The sequence below is a fragment of the Alosa pseudoharengus genome, unplaced genomic scaffold, assembly GCF_046254945.1.
Source record: "Alosa pseudoharengus isolate Yale_2024_CS ecotype anadromous, Long Island Sound unplaced genomic scaffold, YU_APseudo_1.1 YU_APseudo_1.1_scf_16, whole genome shotgun sequence".
Taxonomy (NCBI): domain Eukaryota; kingdom Metazoa; phylum Chordata; class Actinopteri; order Clupeiformes; family Clupeidae; genus Alosa; species Alosa pseudoharengus.
Genome location: NW_027468630.1, coordinates 22398887 through 22420133, shown reverse-complemented (window position 1 = coordinate 22420133; position 21247 = coordinate 22398887). Strand labels below are relative to the sequence as shown.

At 40.7% G+C, this 21247-nt stretch overlaps 1 pseudogene; it reads right to left on the bottom strand.

The window, feature by feature from the left end:
* Positions 1 to 11797: 11797 nt before the first annotated feature.
* On the bottom strand, positions 11798 to 20939 carry LOC143125262 (protocadherin-1-like; annotated as a pseudogene).
* Between the last annotated feature and the right edge of the window lie 308 nt (positions 20940 to 21247).

Here is a 21247-nt window from a genome sequence, read left to right as displayed (position 1 = left end):
ATATAAATATATATATATATATATGTTGCACCTGAGTCGCAGGACCGGCAAAACTATTAAAAAAACTGTGACTTATAGTCCGGAAAATACGGTAAAAAAAGTTTTTCATTTTTGAACTTCATGAGGCTGGAATCCCACTTCATACCATCATCAACTGCAAATATCAGAGCTGTGTATTTCCCATCCTGGACAAAGTCAGATTCTCTGTCCATGGAGCTCCTGACAGTGATCAGTCCAGTCTGACTGTCGATCAGCAGCCAGCCAGCAGGATCACTGCCAATCTTGTACCTGAGTACCATAATACAAACATTTTGTGTGTGTGTGTGTGTGTGAGTGTTGTGACAGAATGACATTCTGTCATGTCTTTTAGAATTACTTCGCCTGTTCACACTGTTGTATAAAATTATCCTATGGGTTGTAGACATCATTGAGAGAGAGTTTGAAACTGTAAAGCATGTATTCATATAACCTTAATCATAATCAAGTAATACACTGAAGTTATTCCTAACCATAATACTCTTATAACATTTTAAATAACAAGTTTAACTAATACTATTAACATACTGAAGCTATTCTACCAGAATTCCCCCTACGTGCGCTCTGTATCCCTATGTCTCTGTTTGCTGCCCTGTGTCTAGTTTTGTTGCACTGTGTCTCATGCTGCCTTAGCCTAGGCCTTTTGAAGAAACCAAAGTCGGCCTTGAAGCTGCAAGATAATGCGTACACAGGGCGAGCTCTACTCATAACAACCAGTAGGAGAGTGCAGGGGGGCGAACGATATTTAACCCATGCACAATGTATGACCTGTGATCACTCTATACTGTACACCCCTGAACTTTCCATAAACTTAAGGTGAAAAGTTCGTTCGGGGTAGTGTTGTGTCAGCATTTTGGAGGGGTATAAGTAAGAGAGTTCTACCTTTGTTCGGGAGTGCGATCGTGCGATCCACTCAGGCTTTGCGCTATGTAGTCATTAAAGGAATTTTTGCACGCAACTCTGCCGGACTTTTGCGCCTTCTTTTTGGGACAAGTTTTTGACTTCAGCACTTATAATGGTGTATTTTTGTTACGTTGTGGGCAAGATGTTTGGACTTAATTTCTGGCCCGAGTCTGAATATCTGCCACGACATTTGGCGAGCCTAGCCAGGAGAGATAACGAGACACCCGAAGCTTGGGGGGACCAGCCTGCACTACAAGACACCAGGGCCCACAAAATTGAATACGAAGTAGAGCTTTTTGTTTTCTGTGATTTTGTTGAGTGTGTTGGAGTGCAGGACTCCACCCAGGTTGACGGTAAGAAATTGTCTTTCCTCCAAAAGAACCTAGTTAAATTGTTAAACATAAAATTAAGAGTATTGAAAAGAGTCGCTGGCAGAGTTTGGTGCAAAATATATGTGTAATAACCCCGCATGTGTGTGCTTATGTTTTGTAAACTAACAACCGTATTGTGCAGTAGTAGGCTATGAATGAGACATTACTAGGAGTGCTGTTTGGCATCAGATCACAGTTTTTGTGCTTATCAGAGGATGACCTTGAATATCCCGGACAGAAAAGAGCCTGAGCTCAGTGAAAAAAATTATGGTTAGAAATGACTGAAACTGTTTGGAAGTGGCGGCATAGGTTATCAAAAGGTTGATTGATGTATATACCATTAGAATTTAAGGCGTAAATAATTAGCAAGGATCAGTTTTGAGAGCGTGTGGGCGACATCGGGTGTGCGCATTCTCATAAACTTTCCTGTCGACTGAAAATGCATGACAAAAGATATAAATAGGGCTTTCAGTCTTCTGCAATCCCTTTGTATGTCCTGAATTATGTTTGAATAGCTTAAAAGATGTTTGTCTCATCTTTCCCCATGAAATAGGTGAACCATAGCCATACAATTTGTTCCGTTCAATACGTTTTTTTTTAAAAATCTCTTTGTGTTTATTGCCCCCTCCCTATATACTGAGCCTTAAAGGTTAATTCGCTTTTGTAGCTGTAATTATATCTATGATCATTGCAAATGAAGTGTAAGATTAAACGGCTTTTGTGAGACGGGACGCCTCTGCTATAATAGCTCTCGACGAATAATGGGTCGGGTGAGAGCTGTAGACAGAACCTAAAAAGATATAATCGTGATGAATTCTGCAAGGCAAAGATGTCGGATTTCAGGATTGTCACAGATAGAATCTTAATCGCGGACTAACGTTTCAGGGTCGCATAAGGGTCGCATGAGAGAAGTCTCGCTGAGTACTGCGGTGAGCTGCTCATAGACATTGATGTTGTCGTGGGATAGCTGCCGGCAGGTAAAAATTGCCCTAGTCGCTCAGTAAATTTTATGTTTCACATGAGGACAGGTTGCAATAGTAATTGCTATCCACTCGAGGCGCGCACGGGTGGAGAGGCTGGATATGGCACACCTCATAGTAAGCTAAAGGATAAGAAGGTATTTGTGTTGGTATTGAAGGGCATTGGTGCGGGGAATAATTGGTGAAATAAAGGTGAATCAGATGTGGTATTACTGCACCTTACTGTAATTGCTATTACTAATTTCAGTCATTTGAAATTAGAAAAATGTATGCTACAATTACTAGTGTTGCTGAGCATATGTTGTTATGAGTTATTGTTGAGTTTAGTTTGTATTTTTGTTGGTCATTTTTTGTTGGTTATGTTTTTTGAAACAAAGTAATAGCCTGCCTGGTGTGTTGTGGTACTGTCATTGGTTAGTGCAGAGTAAAATCAAAAGAAAAAGCAATTGATGGAAAAAAGAGAACAATTTGGCAGGAGAGATACGTGAGTGATATAAAACATTTTTGGAAAAGGTTGATATAATATCTCATACTAACCAATGTGTGTGAACATGTCCCTAATTTCCCAATTTACTAAAAAGTGCATGCAAAACGAGGGCAAGTGAATGTTTCTGTGTGTCTGAGTGAGTGAGTTTATCTAACTTCTGATTGCTATTGAGAGGTCTCCGCCACTGAGCCCTGACTCCTCCTCAAGGAAACCTGGAAAGACTGCAGCAAATGTTAAGCCCAGTGCCTTGGACAGAATTTGTGCTGTGTCCAAGTGTATAAGCGGGTGTACCCGGGTTGAGGTGGAAGCATGACTCATGCGCGGATGGACATTGAATTGAGAAAATAGAATTGAAACTTATGACCAATTATTGTGTTTGGTCACCAGTTTCAGTTAACTTGTTAGAAAGGAAAGGATAGTATAACACAAAAGAACATAAAAATGAATATTGCATTCTAGAAAAAATCATAGTCTCAATTGTTCCGGTCAATATTGGGATCACAATCGTTTGCCACAATTATGCCATCCATCTTCTGAACTTAAAGTGAGTTTAATTGAAATGTTGAATACAATTTAACTGAAGAACTAAGATTATATAAAATAAAATTAAAAGGTTATCCTTAAAATAGTTACCACAGTGAAAGAAATGTACTGAATTGATAAATCTAAGAAAAAAAAGAGAGAAAGGAAATATCGAAAAATACTTTGATTATGTTGTTATTAGGATAAAAATCTAAATTGAAATAACAAATTGACTAATTGCACAGTGTAGTGTCTGTTCTGAGATACCATCATAATTTGGGGAATGATATGAAAACCAGGGTATTCTTTGAAACAAATGGGGTTAATGTTTTAGATAAGGCAGGGTACAGAACAGGGAAAGATTAGAAACTAACCACTGACTAAACACAGTTTTGAGTCTGTCTACAGGCTGTGTGCCCTCTGAATCCGAGACCCAGGCCCTGATTACAGCCAACCGACATGTCACCCACACCAACGTCTACCCATGTGATACCAATGCTAAGACGGTTAGCCACTGCTGCCAGACTCAAGGGGGAGGAGCCACAAGTCCCACCTCGACAAAAGGAGTGGACCACAGCAAGAGGGAGGAGCATTTTTTCTCCTGATACTGCTCACTGGGCTTTTCAACCGAGCCTCGTTTTGGAAAAAGGAGTGAAAGAACACAAAAGGGCAAACAGCCTCCGCAAGTGAAGTAAGAGACTACCAAAAATACACCAACTATGGCTGGAACTGTCGTCTAAAAAAAAAAAACTAAAAAAAAAATACTCATCAGAACATGAGTGGGAGAGGGACTATGAGGTCCCCACTTGATCAACAAATATCAACTGTCAACCAAGGTGCAGCAAATACCAATGCAACAAGTCTCGATGTGGCAACAATAAAAGAGACAGTATGATCGTTGATGAAAAGGAATGAGCATGGTGTGGGATCTCATCAATCTCCAGAGTGGCTGTCAGGGCTGGATCGGACCAGAGGTACACTTCAGTTGGACATCCACCAATATTCAAGTCACAACTAAAAGACGACACACATGTACTAACCCCCACCACACCTTAAGAAGGGACAGAACGATTGACGGCATGTTCTTCAAGGATACTGAGGATTGAAATGTAAGCCAGGAGTCTTTAAGGATGCTCTGGCTCAAAATTCAAATCATTTTTAATCCATGGTTCTGGTTGCCAGGCCAGTCCAGAATCAGTCTAAATTTGCATTCATGGCTTTAGGATGCCATGGATATGAATCCATAGCCAGTAATCCCCAAAAAAGGGTTCAATCTGATGTGTCATTGAAGAAGATGCTCTACTAGGGCTTAGAATAATACACATGGTCAACACACATTGATGATTAGGGAAACTGAAAGGGCAAGTAAAGGCCAGAACAATTAAGAATTCTTCAATATTGATCTCATAACTGATTAAGGAGTGATGGTATTAAGAGCAGTAGGTAATAATGGACACTTTGCTGTGCTTCCCAAATCTCATAAAGAGTGAGAGTATGGCTTATGACAATCTATATACAGTAGGGAAAACTACAGTACAAACAATAATAGTGTAACAGTTGCCTTATAAAAACAAAACTTTCATTATTTTTAACTATGATATGATAAATGTCATATGCTGAATGAACAGACAAAGAACATTTTAACAGAATAAATTTGATAAGCATAAAAACACTGTAGAGCGCTATGAGACATGTGTAATGTTGTGGCGTTCTATAAGTGAAATTAAAAGTAACAAAATAAACCAAAAAATCGAAATAAATAATCGCGTTATAATAATAAAAAAAATCATAAACTATTTACATGAAATGATAAATCTGTGAAATAATTAATTAGTTACAAGGAAGGTGGAAATGTGTGATAAGTTGGTAGGATGATTGTGATCGCTTAGTATTGATTGACGGTCGACATGAGAAATAAGGATGTGGGTAGTAGGGAGTGAATACCCAAAGCAACAATATTTCAGAATAACTAATAGCATAAAACCTTGCCATCCTACTGGAACTGTTGGACGCAACAGGGTGGGGCAGATTAGCTGTTACTGATTCAGAATGAGGCTTGAGTGAGTGACAGGTGAGTGAAAGATGTAAGAGTGAGTGTGCATGCAATTTGTGAATGGAGCGACGTACCTGGAGTCTTAATCAGACTGACAACCAGGAGAATACGAGACCTATCCCACTTTTTGTTGACATTGAAAAAATGTCAAAAGGAGGGAGGGATATGAAATTTGAATAACAGCATGTAGACATTGATGCTACGAAATATTACTATTATTAACCATTATTAACTAACTACTATTACTAACTATTAATCTAACTATTAATCTAAATATTAATCTGTGTGTCATATAATCTAACATATAATCTAACTAACTTTGGTTAAATTGTTTTACAGATTTGATAACGACTGACTTAAAGAAGGACTTATGGGCTAAATCTAACTGATTGTATGAATTTCTTCATCTGAAAATCTTCCAAGTTCCCAAACGGTTTAGGATTTGTGTGGCTGTATGGGTTGTGTGCTGTTTCTTTTTGTTCTATTCTGCTGTTTCTATAAATCTGACCAGGAGCGCTACATTGCTTGAGCGAGGTGTGAGGATTTGAGAGTCTGGGGGAGTCCACCTGTAACTGTTGCTTTCAGCTCAATGCGGCTACAGTCATCTACTCCAGTGGCGGTGTTACACAATGTCCACAGCTAGATGACTTCAAACTACGACCAGAACCCTGCAACCAGATGATCTCAACTCAAAGCCTCTACACCCAAATGACACCAGTTCCAGGCCAGAGGATTTTAACTTCACTTCCATCTCCAGTCCATGCCCCAAGCCCATTCCCTATTCCTAGCCCATTCCCTACTCCAAACCCATTAACATACCCAAGCCCATTCCCTACTCCTAGCCCATTCCCTACTCCTAGCCCATTCCCTACTGCAAACCCATTACCACCCCCAAGGCCATTCCCTACTCCAAACTTATTAACATACCCAAGCCCATTCCCTATTCCTAGCCCATTCCCTACTCAAAACCCATTAACATACCCAAGCCCATTCCCTACTCCTAGCCCATTCCCTACTCCTAGCCCATTCCCTACTACAAACCCATTACCACCCCCAAGGCCATTCCCTACTCCAAACCCATTACTATCCCCAAGTCCATACCCTGCTCCAAGTTTAATACCTATTCCAGGTCCAGTCCCAGTCCTACAACAAGATTGTGCTGGACTAGGATATGCAAGAGCATGAAAGGCCAATGGGGAATTCTGAATTAAAGCCAAAGCAACGCGATTGACATGAGACCACAATCACCTAAACCCAACAAACGGCTCAGATGAGGAAGATTCATACACCGCATTGTACACATCTAGGGACGGTAACACCAGTTTCTGATCTTCTACTCTAAGATAAAACCATCAAGGAAGAAACAAAGAGCATAATACCAAAGAAAGAGAAAATGCCATTATAGAAGTAACAAAGATCCCATTCATGACCACATTAATGCCTGTAGCATAAGCAGGGCCCACACCAAAAGAACCATGAAATGAACACAAGGTACCAGCAACAAGATCAGTAGGAGAACCAACAACTCAACGACCAACTATGCAATGTGACTTTGCAGCTTATAGATTTAACCGTGCTGATGAAGACCATTAACAAAAGGCTTTTTACCTTCAACAAGCAAATCATGAGTATTAAGTAGTCAGTATGTTGTTTTTAATCACCTATTGTACGTATGTTCAAAACTATCCATAACTCTTTTGTGTTAAATGAAAAGATACAATGAGTGTGTATGAAAAGTGTGTGTACTAGTACTGCATTATCTTGTGGGTGTATAGCATCAAAACCATATGTTGTGTGTATACCATGATGGCTTAGTCAAAAGCGAAAATACGACACGGAAATGCATGTTCACTGACATGTTAATGGTGATATTCCTTCTTACCTCTACCCATTTTTGATACTCTTCAAGTGTACAAAGTCAGAGACAGTAGCCAGTATAAGAATTAAGAATCAGAAAGGAAGGATAATTTTTTAGTTTGTGAGACTATGCAAGTCTCAAAGGAGGGAATGTTGTATAAAATTATCCTATGGGTTGTAGACATCATTGAGAGAGAGTTTGAAACTGTAAAGCATGTATTCATATAACCTTAATCATAATCAAGTAATACACTGAAGTTATTCCTAACCATAATACTCTTATAACATTTTAAATAACAAGTTTAACTAATACTATTAACATACTGAAGCTATTCTACCAGAATTCCCCCTACGTGCGCTCTGTATCCCTATGTCTCTGTTTGCTGCCCTGTGTCTAGTTTTGTTGCACTGTGTCTCATGCTGCCTTAGCCTAGGCCTTTTGAAGAAACCAAAGTCGGCCTCGAAGCTGCAAGATAACGCATACACAGGGCGAGCTCTACTCATAACAACCAGTAGGAGAGTGCAGGGGGGCGAACGATATTTAACCCATGCACAATGTATGACCTGTGATCACTCTATACTGTACACCCCTGAACTTTCCATAAACTTAAGGTGAAAAGTTCGTTCGGGGTAGTGTTGTGTCAGCATTTTGGAGGGGTATAAGTAAGAGAGTTCTACCTTTGTTCGGGAGTGCGATCGTGCGATCCACTCAGGCTTTGCGCTATGTAGTCATTAAAGGAATTTTTGCACGCAACTCTGCCGGACTTTTGCGCCTTCTTTTTGGGACAAGTTTTTGACTTCAGCACTTATAATGGTGTATTTTTGTTACGTTGTGGGCAAGATGTTTGGACTTAATTTCTGGCCCGAGTCTGAATATCTGCCACGACAACACATGCTCTTAATTGCTTGACCAATCAGAAGTGGCCAGGTTCAAGTTGGAGCAATTTTCGCAGTTTTTACGCACTTTTAACAAAACAGGAAGTAAGCCCTGAATGAATGAAGAGAGTGGAGACAGATTCAGAGACGTGGGTCGCAGAAAGCAGTGGAGTCAGCCTAAAGGAGCAGATTTTTTGTTAATACTAGTTGTTTTGTGAGTTCACAACGTTTCGTTTCACTCATTTAAACCCTGTATGTTCAGAGACATTTCAGTAGCTTGCCACTCAGAATTTGTACGTCTTCTCAGCTTCACCCGCAGGCCCAAGCGGAAAACCGGTGTTACATGGCAACCCCATGTTAACTGGCTGCGTTGATGATGTTTCATGATTGATGACGAGTCTTTGACAGATGTGGCCGCTTGCAGATTTCTCACTTTCTGATAAACTAGAGACGAACACAAATATGCATGACATGTTTAAAAGTCAAAATTGTCTGTAGTACTACATGCACTAAATATGCCACCCAAAAAAAAAAACACCTAAATAGCATAAATTAACTCTTCGTGGGTATCGAACCAGGAATAAATTGAACTGTTTGCTTGATAATCAGGCGCCTACCTGCTTGCGCCACAAACCAGCTGATGGCACTTACAGAAATTTACTTGACTTGTACGATTAAAAGAAGTCAGCTAATGTTATTATCATTGTAACAAGTTAACATAGCTGATCATGTTATCATGCTACCATTGCCCAAGCCATTTATTAGGCCTTCAAAGTATCATGGTTAAGTTTTACAAACGTTTCACTGAGGTTAGGCTGTAGCAGCCGCTACCTGAAGTGTCTGTAGAGAGGCACATGAACGCCAGCAAATAAATAAAAAAAAATTGTGTATCCTTTTGTCCAGCCTATTCTTTTAAGAATTCAGTTCGTGAAACACAGGCATTCGCACACTACAATGGGCAGGAGAAGTCTATAACGTGTCCATATTTTACACAAAATTTGCGCACAGGGAGAGTCAAAATGTTAATGTTGCTGATAAACATGGGTAAACATAGGTTTGATGTTTTTTTGATACTTTATTTATCAACTTGTAAACTGGTATTTCTATGGCGCAACAGGTTAATGCCTACACATTGCTATTTCACGCAGTCGATATGGGTTCAATCCTCCCCCATCACATTTTTTTATTATTATTATTTATTTTTTTTTACACCAGTAATGCTTCCTCAATTTAGGCTACAGATAGACTAGATGGCCACAGAGAGCCTGACCAGCAGTCAGTGAAATGTTTGAAAACTTAAACATGATACATGCAACTGTAGCAAGACAACACCGTAGGTAGTCATATGCATGATCAGCCGTGTTAACTTGCTACAATCATAATAACATATGTCAGCTGACTTCTTTTAATTGTATAGCATAAGTCCTCTCAAAGGAACTCTGGATCTCATTCATAATGACCATTGGGTCCTAAGTTAAGTAAGTAAAAATAAGTAAGGGTTAAGTAAATAAAAATAAAACAAACTACATAAAATGTGCAATGGAGAGAATAGATAGTTCCAGCACACTGGCTGGCATTCACTGAAAGTTGATGCATTACAAACTGGCATCTTATGAACTGCTGATTCACAAACTGGCACCCACTACATGAACTGGTGAACTATAGTTTGCACGTGTGCTATAGGCCTAATATGAACTTGTGGGCAAATCTGATGATGTACCCGGTTTTGTTTTTACCACACGTGAATGACTTCGCGATGTCAGAGTCGGGAAACATTTCTTTAAACAGCTCCGAAATTCCTTCATTGGAGTTCAATGAGTGGTGTTTAACTGCAGTGTTCAGACACCACAGAGCCTCCGCGCGCAGTATTGGTGTGGTGCCCATGGCCACCCGGAGGTCAGACGTTGCTGGAGCCGTAGCATTGGCCAGTAGGCCTACCGTGGCACTAATTTGCGGCGGTGGTGGTGGAGGTGCAGCTGCACAGACAGCTGAGAGTGGTAGAATTAACTGCTCTCTCCGAGCACGCATTCCATTTTTATGTTTAGTGGATTGCATATGCAACCGAAGTGCGTTAGCTCCCATCCAGTTGACATTGATTGACACACCACAACAATAAGCCTGGCTGTTATTCCCTACCACAGGCCTGAGCCAGTCCTTAAACACTGGGTCCTTCACCCAGCTATCAGAACACTTGCATTTGCCCATGAAGACGATGATGGTTGTCCAGTCGTTGAAGATATGCCTTGAAGCAAGTCTAAAATAAAACGTAAGCCAGCCACTTCTGTTGAGCGTGCAGTGTTCTGAGATGATGCCGAACGACCACTGAATATGACGTCAGCATCAAACATAAGTTGAGACGGAGACGAAAGATCTTTGATTATGTGTCCAGATATGCTAAAGCCCACATTTAAACGAACTAACGCGAACTTAAGCAGATAGAATTTCAATCAGAATAGGACACCTGATAGTCTGAAAAAATAATACCTAATTTGGAAAAAATAATACCTCTAAGACCACATTTAACACTTTTAATGGCCTTAAATTTGACAATTTTGATTTATCACTTTTTAATACTTTTTAAAACCCTGCGGACACCCTGGGCCAGATCTAGGAAGACTGTTGGTTGTTCCAAACTTTTACATTCGAGAATGATGGAGGCTATCGTGCTCTTGGGCACTTTCAATGCTGCAGAAACAATCTTGTATCCGTCCCCAAATCTTTGTCTTCACACAACCCTGTCTCGCAGCTCTACGGACAATTCTCTCAACCCTTGTGGCTTGGTTTTCACTCTGACATACACCATCAACTGTGAGACCTTATATAAAGAGATGTGTGCCTCTCCTACTAATGTCCAGTAAATTCATTTAGGCACAGGTGGACTCCAATCAAGTTGTAGAAGCAACTCAAGGACCATTGACAGAAGTAGGATGCAACAGAGCTCAATTGCAAGCGTCATAACAAAGGGTCTGAATACTTATGTAAATGGAATATTTCAGTCTTTTATTTTTCATAAATTTACAAGACTCCAAAAATCTGTTTTTTTGTGGAATGTTGGAGTATTGTATGTAGATTAATGAGAAAAAAAATTGAATCCATTTTAAGATGAGTCTGAAACATAACAAAATGTGGAAAACTTGAAAGGGTCTGAAAACTTTCCGGTTGCACTGTACACAGCCTACTCTCTCTCTAGGCACACACACACACATACACGTAGGCACACTTGCTCGCTTTCACATCCATCTCCGCCTACCTTAGGCGTCATCTTTTGTTTGTTTTGAGTTTTATTTTGTTAAGCCTATTGTTTGATGCGATATCATCTGAACAAACTTTGTTGGTATTGAACGCTGGTGTGTGTGTTGCTCACATTATGAACTACCCTGCCTTTTGATGTGTGTTGCTCATATGAACCACTGAATAACTTTTTGTTTGTTTGTAATTTTGTTTGCTTGTAGTGAAAAACAGAATAACTTTTCTAATAAAAAAAAACTTCATCTGTGTTGTGATTTTGAGTTATTGCTTAACAAGAGGGATATTTGGTAACAGGGTTCTTTTTCTGACTTGGCAGTCCTCTACTGCCTGGCGCCCAACTTAAAATAAATATATAAATTTAAGTGTGTGTTTGTGTGTGTGCGTGTTCAAGTGAGGACATGTTTGTGTTTGTGCACCCACAGTTTGTGTAGATAATTTGGTTGAAGAGATGGACATTCAACACTCACTTGACAGTCTGTTTTCTCTCTGTATCTGGGTCAGTAGCTGAGTAGGTGGCCAGTGGCAGATCTCCTGGTTTGGAGATGATCTTCTCACCTGGTTGGAAGACAGGGGCCTCATTCTCATCCTTCACTCTCACTGTCACTGAAGCAGTGGAGGTGGGCAGTGGGGTGGTGAAGGGGATGTCATTCTCCACAGTCACCAACAGGAGGTGCTCTTGTTGCTTCTCAAAGTCGAGGGGCTGAAGTGAATTGAAGAGACAAAATTGGAATGAATTCAAATTATAATTATATAATTATAAATATAATAGCATTTTAAATAAAAAAGACCAAGAACAATTTTAATTTGTCTAATGGAAAAATTATGTATTAAAAACATCCAAAAAAGACTGATTGGATGTTAGCGAAATCCATTATATTTCATAAACAAACATGAGTGTACCTTTACTGTTCTGATGATAGCACCTTGTTTGTTAGGTTCAGTGCTAACATTGAACATTTCCTGATCATCTCCAGAAACTATCTTATAGCTCATTGTCCAGGATGGTGTGTTGGATTCATCCTCATCAGCTGCTAGCATCGTCACCACTGAAGCACCAACCACATTTTCAGAGACACGTGCTGTGTACTAAAGAGAATATTCATATTTTACTGCATTTAACATACCATGGTTTGGTTTCACAAAATATTTACTTCTGAAAATAATGTGTGGCACTATTTTGGAGAACTATGGAGAACATGTCTTTGCTGGGCAGTGGTGGAGTCTGACGCAGTATTTTGTATCTGATTTCAGAATTTGCATTGCCTGGTTGATCTGCATCAGTGGCCGCAACTTGCATGAACTCAAATCCTGAAATGTAACAGCACACATGAGTACACATATTTAGGCCATATCAGTTATACGTTTATATTTCTATAATCCTCAGATATTAAATTCCACTTTTTTCCACTTTACTCTTACATCTATTTTTTTTGCAAATGTAGCAGGATAAAGGGGTGGAGCATTCCAAATTGACTGCGGAATTGGTTAGCCAATAGGTATACCAGTCTAACGTATAAAATGGTAGGTGGTGTTTGAGTGACCTGTGGGGCTGTCCTCCAACAGCTCGGCCACGTAATGCGACCTCTCGAAGCGGGATGGGTTGTCGTTGACATCGGTGATGGTGACACGCAGCAGGGCGCTGCTGTAGCGTGCCGGCTGCCCTCCGTCCGACACCTCGATGCTGAGGTTGTAGAAATCGCGCGCCTCGCGGTCCAGGTTGCCCAGTACGAGGAGATGCGGCAGCTTCTCGTCCATGTCCTGTGTCACATGCAGGCTGAAAACGTCCGATGGCCAAGTCAGCAAGTAGTCGGCGATGCCGTTGGAGCCCGAGTCCTTGTTGGTGGGGATGGGGAAGAGTGTGCCCACGTCCGTGTTCTCTGGGATGGACAGTGAGATGATTGGCGAGGGGAACTGCGGTGTGTTGTTGTTCAGGTCCAGAATCTCGATGCGGCCCTCAATCAGGCGTAGGCTCTGGCCTTTGATGAGGTCGGTGATGGATACCTCGAACTCCAGGTAGCAGGGGTCACCTTCAAACAGATAGCGGCAGCCCTTCAACTGTCGACGGGGACCTCGGTGGTGTAGATGTCCCCGGTCTTGCCGTCCACGCGCAGGTAAGGGCTGCCGACCTCCAGCTTGTAGAAGTGACCCGTGTCCGGCAGGCCCTGGTCCGACGACAGGCTGCCTACCAGCGTGTTGGGTGGATTCTCCTCTCTCAACTAGTGTTGCACGGTGTATCGATACTAAAAAGGTATCGCGATGCCTTCACGCAAAAAACGATACGATTTCAGACGTTTTTAGAATCGATACTTTATTAAAATAATAACGTTCTGTGTCTGTGTGAACTGCTGTTCTCACTGCTCCTTTCACGCATCTAGGCAAGTGGGCGTGTCAAGCAGGCAGCTCTGAGTGAGTGAGTGCGCAGCCAACGTCATAGTTCTTTGCCGACAGTTCTAGGCCTTGTGGATAAAACAAAAGGTGCAGTGAAATCTGCAACTATTTCGGATACATCGTGAATTAAGGCAAGCCATCAGGTACACAGTCATTTAAAAGCAGTAGGCTACGCATGGAACTTGGCAAAACACCTCGCAGACATATCCCAACATTTTTAAAGAGTTCAAAGAACGACAGGTTAACGAATATGCTATAGAAAACACGACTACATGGTTAGTGCCAAGTTCTTCTCTTATGTTTTAGTCTAGCCTAAGTGAAACGAGTATGGTTCTCTGGGATAAAGCGAACCTTCCTTCATCAATGAATTTTGACGAGACATAACGAGCTGTAATCATTTTGACGAGACATAACGAGCTGTAATCATAGGGTGCTAACGTGATGAAAGCGCAATGTTCACGCCAGAATAACATTACCATAACTTGTAAACGATCTATTTCATGTTCGGTCAGTAGCCTACTACTGGTAATATTTGTCATGGCATGTAGACTGCAATTTGTTCAATAATTATTGCCCAGATGTAGGATAGGCTACCCGAAATGCGCTAATTAAAGCCCACAGCATAATACCACCAAAGCGTGTTGAGTCCTAATAATAATAGCGGCGTATTGTTACAGTACGTGCTAGCAAATCATGTTATCAAAGAAATAGACGTAATGTAGTAATGCACACAGATATATTGCAACAGGTAATGGTGTAGGCCTATCTGACGAAGACCTGAGTGGTTGGAACGTCGTACTTGTACACTGGGCGCAAAGAAGACTATCCTCACATTTTCCCCTTTGCAACTGTCAAAGAAATCCCATGAACACGGGAAGGCCTAGGGTAGCCTATACTGTGCATCAGATGGCCTAAAGATTAGGCCCCTCTGCATAGCATTCAGTGATTTGCATGCAGTAATTTGAACACTGACCTTGATCTAGCCTAGTTTGGCTATTTAAAGCTACTTTATTGCCAAAACACAACACAATGTAAATTAACTATAACAAACAATAAAGGACTTAATCACAGAAAGTAGGCCTACTATTTTACTGACTATAAAAAAATAATCATTATGTAGGAAGTTTAGAAGTTTAGAACCCAGAATTGACCTACACACTACAAAAGTGCACCAAATTCAACACAAATGACTCAATACACTTGGAGGAGGTATGAGTCCTTTCTTCTCCAGATATCTTAGGATTTCGCCGTAGTATCGTTTTAGTATCGAGCATCGTGATATTTATGGCAGGTATCGTATCGAAGTCATAATTTTGGTATCGTGACAACACTACTCTCAACTGCTACTGGATGCCCATGATGGCGGAAAACAGCAAGACCAGAAGCAGCAGCATGATCCACGCTAACGTGGCACCCCATCGCTGCGACATGACACCGCCGCGCTGAGACATCATCAGTCTGCTGCTGGAGAAAAACACACACGGCAAACAAACAAACAAGATGAGACGTGTTCTCTTGGCAAACAACAACAAACAAACAAAGAAACAAGATGAAACGTGTGTTCTCTTGGCTGCAGACCGACACGTTCACGTCCCCTGCCAGTGCCGGCAACCCTTTTAATGTGGGGATGAAGAGGAATTTAGAGAGGGTGGTGATACTTGAGGATTTATGATCTTTTCTCTTTTACTGTAAACTCTTCTCCCATGAGGCTCTAAATGTGTCAGAAACAATTGCTGATGCTCGGTCTACATTTCACTCAGTTGATGTTAAGCCCTGTCTATAAAACTCCTCTTGACTTGTCACATTGCCAGGTTACACCATAGTGAACTGAAAGCACCATTCGGATCATCAGCTTTCAATAGAAGACCAATCTGGCCATCATGAAAGGCAAGACAACATCAAAACAGATACAGCCAACAGTTCACTGGCTCAGATTCTATCTTGCAACCTGCCTTCATTTGGTGTACAATTACAATACCAAACGCAAGATCCTGATCTTAACTTCATGTTGATGAAAGCTACTGTATATTTTGTTATTAGTAGGTTTGATCCATCAAGCCCACTATTGTTCTTCTTAAAGCTATGGTTGGTTCGGAGTAATTTCACCCTAGGGTCCTTTGCACCATGACCCGAGCCAAACACCCTCCCAGAACCTTTTTTCCCTTGGTCGAACCCTGGTCGAGTAGCGCTGTCAGAAACTAATGACGTTCTAATGACGTAAATAAGACTTGCCTGATTATCTGCTACTATACCGCTGCGTCTACGTTTCTTCCGTGATTTGGGAAAAGCCCGTAAAAGTCCTTGCAGGAAGCGATTACATCAACGTTTGTTGGTATATCCAGTTTTTAATATTTTTTTTTCCAAAGTGTTTACAACTTAGTGTTAACTAATAATTGTTGCAAACTGGACTATGAACAAAATATTAGTGCATTCCTGGATCTACATCCTTATGCATGCTTCCTGCCAGGACTACCCCCCCGCCAATACACAGCACATTGTCTCATGAGGAAGCTTATCCAATACACATATTGCACACTGCCCTCTCCCCATATACACAGCACACTATTCCATCTCCCCTGTCATCCCCCCAACACACACACCAAGACCCCTGGCAGTTGGGTTAGCCCCTTGAGCCGTGGATCTGCCCAAGGTTTCTTCCTTGGTAAGGGAGTTTTTCCTTGCCCCTGTTGCTCTTGGGTGCTCCTTGTTGGTGCCCCCCCCCCCATCCCAATCCTCCCCCACCTTTCTTATGCAGACCTTGCCACTTAATCTACTAAACCCCTCTTCTACTGCACTTTTTACCCCCCCCCCCCATAAATGCACAAATAGGCTGACACCAGACATAATTTCACTGCATTTCTTACTTCCAATAACTATATGCATGTGACAATAAACTTCCTTGTAACCTTGTAACCATCGCTTTAAGTTTTCTTATATCTTCCTATTCACCCACTTTTTGTACCGACTACTGCTCCTAGACCGTTTGAGCTATCGACGCGGTTCCAACTCCAAAAATTCAGGCCCGAACCGGTGTAGGGAGCTTGTTACTTTCGTGTCACTGGCCCTTGTCGTTTTCGCGTTATTCCCGGTGTTCTGTGTTTTTTGGCCCTATTGAAATGAATGGCGGAATGTTCAGGATTCTAATTTCAATTATGACATCACAGCTCTAATGGCTTAAGCTTGCACCTGGCAGAGTTCTAAGCCATCTGGCAATGTCTAATGGGCTTGGCTGGGCTGTCTGTGTATATGAAGGTGTGTGCATGTAACTTTTGACCCGTATGTCCGATTTTCATAAATGAGCAGGGTTGGGTCAGATTACTTTAAAATGTAATCCATTACTGACTACAAATTACATGGCAATTTTTGTAATCAGTAACGTAATCAGTTGGATTACCAAAAACATGTAACGTAATCTGATTACTTTAGGATTACTTTTAGATTACTTCAATAAATATGCCCATTAAGTAAAAGACACCACCACAGAATTGATGAAAGAATTCTCATTCTATTTTTCTCCGCTCTTCTCCAAACATGCACAACTCAGCTTAACCTTTATAAGGGCACACCTGGACAAAGAATTTAGCTTTCGCTGGATTTTTTTGACCCAGGGACATGGCCTGAGATTGGCATAAAAAAGGGAAGCATTAAACCCAAATGACACCACGTCCATTTCAATTGTGGGGGTGAGAAAATTATTATTTTGGGGACCTGGTGACTTTCTCAAAGTAAACGTTAACACTAAAACAAGAGGCTAGGAGGAAAATATCAGGCAGTGTGCCGAGAGACCTGCCTCAATAGTATGTAAGTTAGTAAGTAAGTATATCTTTAGATCGCGTGAGGGACATTTGGTCTCTGCATTTATCCCAATCCATGAATTATTGAAGTCGAACCGGCAAGCCCAAAGGCCGAAGCCCTAAACAGTAGGCCATGGCTGCCCCAAAAGGTAGCATTTGAACAATAAACCACACAATGATCCAAAACATACAGCCAAACAAGGCAAGAAATGGTTAACAGAGAACAATATCAACATTTTAGAGTGGACCTCAATCCGTCAAAAAAGTGAGCACAAGGCCAAAGTGATGGCAAATAATCGTTCCTGCCTCAAAACCCAGATTGCTGCTGAAAAGGTGCAGTCTACAATCATTGTGGAGACATGAAGAGGCTTAGTGGGTATTATATGAACCATTTTGAGAGCTGTGGTGGTAAATAAAGATGTTTCCAGTGATTGTTTAAAAAGGGTATGAATAATTTTGAACACGCAATTTTTAATAAAAATGTTAAAAAGATTAAAAAAAAAATTTGATTCCATGTTTTTACCACATGGTCTTGCAACCTTTTGGTATGTGCAAGTGTCATTTTAATTAAGAACAAACATATTGGTCAAGAGAAAATCAATATTTGCCAGGGGTATGAGTAATTTTGTTTTAAACTATATCTTAAAAAAAGTCTAAAAAGTGAATATCCGAATGAACTGCTTGTCAAATTAAAAGATAGCTAGGCTATCCTAAAAAAGTTGCATTATTTGCATGATAAAATGTAATCAGGTAATCCCCAACAATGTAACTGTAATCTGATTACACAATTTTTTTATTGTAATCTGGGCTGATTATAGTTACTTGATTTTTGTAATCTGATTACGTAATCCAGATTACATGTAATCCGTTACTACCCAACCCTGTAAATGAGGTACCGTTGGAATCTTTGGATGAGGCCGAGTTCCATGCCCCTGATCAAACCCACTCTTGCAGTTCCTCGGAACCACAATTCTAGTTGCTTATTGTAATGTGGGCATGCATGCCTAAAGGCTTCTGTAGAATTACAGAGGTATTCCATCTAAAGATTTCCCAGTAGAGATTGGGATCTTCATTATGTCAGTAAAAATTATAAAGGCTTCTGTAGAATTACTGAGGTATTCCATATTAATTTTTCCCAGTCAGGCACATCCTTTAACACTTTGAAGTGCCAGCAATCTACATCATTGTTGATTTTTGTAGAGCCACAGCGTATTCTAAGTTATAGCTATGGACACATGGTTTGAAAGGTGAGACTTTAAGCTCTCAGTGGGTACAACCCGTTTATTTCTACATGCATCTGTTCCTGAGAAATCCCAAGATAAACAGTGGCTAGTTTTCATCAAAATCCCTGTTTTCTTTCTAGAAATGGAGATATAGCATTCAACTTTTTCATTTTCCCCTTCAGCACCTGTTGTTGCCTGTAAAGTTTCTGGGAAGTGACCTAGCGAGACCTGGTGAGACTGCCACCTAGTGATAAACCCACGAAAATAAATGGCCTGGTTTTGACCTGACGTGCATGCGTCACTGATTCGACCCAAAGTGGCAACCATCAAAAGCTGAGTCATGATAAAATGTCCAGATTGTGCGTTTTCATGAGTTTTCAACTGTCATCTATTGTCTATTATCTATGTTAACTGGAGGCTCAAAAATCAGAGATTGAGATCTCCATGGTGTCTGTAGAAATGATAATTATAAATATAGCTGCAAGCAGCAATGAGGGGGCCAAGTGTAACCCAGACAATAAAGGGTTAAGTTCTGGCTAACTATTAGCCAATCACAACACACACAATCCCAGGTAGCTAAGGCAACCAAAACAAACTTAGAAGAACAGAGATTGATAACGACACGAACAACACACATAAGAACATACATTTACAACTGATCAAAAGAAGATAGAAAGAAGGAAGATGGATAGAAAGAAGACCCAGCTAGACATCAGACGTCTAGTGCTAGAAATATAAAAAAGACAACGAAGTTCAGGATCAAGATAGCTTAAGGGTTAAGAAAACGCCAAACTTTCCAGAAGTTTCAAACTGGTCAGGTTTTAAAGACTGATTTGAAGTTGATGGCGACCCTCCATGGTGGTAGGACAACTGACTTTTCCCCCCACCACTGACGGACTGAATAACTGTACATATATTTGTAATACCGTATTTTCCGGACTATAAGTCGCTCTGGAGTATAAGTCGTGTTAGTCAAAAAATGCGTCATGAACAGGAAAAAAAACATATATATAAGTCGCACTGGACTATAAGTCGCATTTATTTAGAAATGTATTTCACAAAATCCAAAACCAAAAACAGAGACTATGTAACTGGACAATTGAGGCCAAAAAGATGTTAATGAAGACGAAGAAGGAGTGAAGGCAGCCAAGAAGAGGGCCGGATAGGCCTAATTGTAAAGCAAAATATTCACTGAAAGAAAATGCTATGTGGTACACCAAAATTTAGCTAAAATGTGGAAAATACAATGCAATCAAGCAACAATGTTGAGTCACAAGCTGGCAGCAAATTAAATGCTCACAAGAGAGAAAAAGATAGTTTTAAAAAGACGTGACCAAAGCAAGCCAGGCATAGATCTATAGGCCTGAAGGTAATTGTAAAGCAATTTACAAAAGATTCACTGAATAAAAATGCTGATATGGACGGTACATGAACATTTAGCCAAAAATGTGGAGAATGCAATGCAATCAAGCATTGTGGGCAATGTGGAGTCACAAGCTGGCAGCAGATTAAATGCTCAAGAGAGAGAAAAAGACTGTTTTAAAAGGACGTGACCAAAGCGCAAGCCAGGCGATCAGCCTATAGGCCCGACAGTAATTGTAAAGCAATTTACAAAAGATTCACTGAACAAAAATGTTGATGTGGTACATGAAAAATTAGCTAAAAATGTGGAGAATGCAATGCAATCAAGCATTTTGGGTGATGTGGAATTTTTAATCAGTTATTTTTTCTCAAATTAATTAATCGAAAATTAATCAGTTTTTTTGACAACCCTAGTAAAAACTATTAAGATTAAGGTCCCTATTCTCTCCTCTTTTGCAAAATGTCAAAAAAGTTGTCTGAATGTGCAAGCATAAAGAAGCGGGTTCACACAGCTATTGATAAATGTAAAGCTATGTACAATAGTTTTACTTAAATTTGAAATGCTATTCAGTTTTACAGAGACAGACGGATTAGCTGATTTCAGGGCAATAGCTAGTATCTTTACAAGATTGATCACATGACCAGGCAACCAAAGAATCACAAAAGTCACCACAATGGTAGTCTCCAGTTTGGTCAGTCTCTGGTTGCTGAAGAAGGCTGTCCGGTTGACCTTCTTATGGAGGCAGTAGTAAGAGCTCACTATGATGGAGAACGGAAGAACAAACCCCAGCAGAGTCTCACACAAGAGAATGGCTAGAGACTCCTGCTCTAGCCCCATGATTCGCCAGCAGTGGTGGCGCTGTCCTTTCTCTGCGATGTGTGCTCGAGCAACTGTAGGGCTGGAGAGAATACATGCAAGTGTCCACAGACAGAAGAGCAGAATTTTTTCACCTTTCCTGCCCAGCTTATCCCACTGGTTCCGGTAAAGTACCACCAGGTACCTTTGGACACTCATTACAGTTACGGTCAACACGCCAGAGTACATACTGGTGAACACGAGGAACAAAAGAAACTTGCAGAGAGCTGGGCTGAAGATCCAATCAATGTTCAAGTAGTAGATCCATACAGGTAAGGAGATCAAATATA